Below are 1,506 nucleotides of genomic sequence, written 5' to 3' on the forward strand. Positions count from 1 at the left end.
ATTTCCCTTGGGATCAGTTTCTATTCAATGTTCAGTTTTTATTATTTTACTTCAAAGTTATACCTATTTCATCAACTGTGGCTTAATACCTGTATTCTCAGAGTCAACTAATTGTTATGTCACCTTTACCTCTGTTACACTAATGATGATCACTGGTGGCATTCTTGCCATGTGATGGTCTGTCACTTTTTCCAGGCACATCTTCCTCTTCTTCCTTTATAATATTGGCTTTGTCTGCCTGTTCAGACCTCCTGCTCTCTCTAAACTGATATGTATTTCCCTACCAACTGATTGCTCTGGATTGCATATTCCAATGATGACCTAGAGCATTAGCTCTGTTATCAGACTACCAATGGTCTTCCTTTAGCCTTTTCATAGGGAACTATTTGCCAGAGTTCTTTTATCTGAAAACAGAGATCATATAAGAAACTATTCCACGAAGTTGGAGGATTTGGATAGGATGGCATACAAACAGGGCTTGGTGTACTGTGAAAGCTCAATAAATGTTAGATAAATTGTTAAGATGAAATAATGTCTATACTAAAAACTCGAATATGGGGCTGGAATTGTGGCATAGTGGGTAAAGGCATCACCTAAGAAGCAAGCATGTCATATGGGTGCCAGTTCAAGGCCCGGCTGCTCCACTTCTTTTTTTTTTTTTTTTTTTTTCATAAATAGGACTTTTTTATTTGTCACTATTGAAATTTAAATTTTAAACAAATTCTTGGACTGGAGGTTCGTATCCATAAGCTCATTTGATTTTAGCAGCTGTCTCATCCCCAGTGATTTTCCAGAACTAATAACTTCTCCATGAAGCTTCATGAGTTTTCCCAGTTCAAATTTGGGCTTCATCAGCATCTTTAGTTTTCTAACAAGGACATCATTGAGAGGATAGCAGATTGATAAACCTTCTCTAAGCCTTTTTCAATGCTATTTGGGATCCATTTATTGACCATTTCTTTCAAGTCATTTGTTTGTGCTTCCAATGTCATGATTTCAATCATCTTCTTCTAGATTTGGCAGACTTGTTGGTGCTTAGCATAGGAAGTCATATGTATCTGATTGTTGCAGTTTTCAATAATACCAATACAGAACAGACAAAGCAAATAACCGTCAGTAGTTTTGACATCAACAGGAGCCACAATCATGGTCTGCCATTTTTTTTTTTTTACAATGGAACACATTTTATCCTGAGTAAGATCCATGCCTTTTTAGTTAGGAAGTTTTTGCCCTGAACATCCTCAGTAATAAGTTTGAATTTTCTAAATGCAACTTCATCATTCCAAAGGTCAACAAGACTCATTTCAAAAACATGACCCTTGAAACCATCAGATGCAATTTTGATTCCTTGGACCCTTGTGACTAGTGTTTCTCCATTATTTTTTATATTAAACATAGTAGGTACTTTCACATCATACCAATCTTTCTTAGACAATGGGTCCACCACTTTGTTCTTGGCTCCTTTTTGTCACCTTTTGTAAAGTACTTGTTCTTGCCAACCGCCAT

The 1,506-nt window shown here is 36.4% G+C and overlaps 1 pseudogene; it reads right to left on the reverse strand.

The window, feature by feature from the left end:
• Nucleotides 1–712: 712 nt before the first annotated feature.
• LOC133767781 (small ribosomal subunit protein eS1-like) lies at nt 713–1,506 on the reverse strand (annotated as a pseudogene).

This window comes from Lepus europaeus, chromosome 1 (genome assembly GCF_033115175.1).
Source record: "Lepus europaeus isolate LE1 chromosome 1, mLepTim1.pri, whole genome shotgun sequence".
Lineage (NCBI taxonomy): Eukaryota > Metazoa > Chordata > Mammalia > Lagomorpha > Leporidae > Lepus > Lepus europaeus.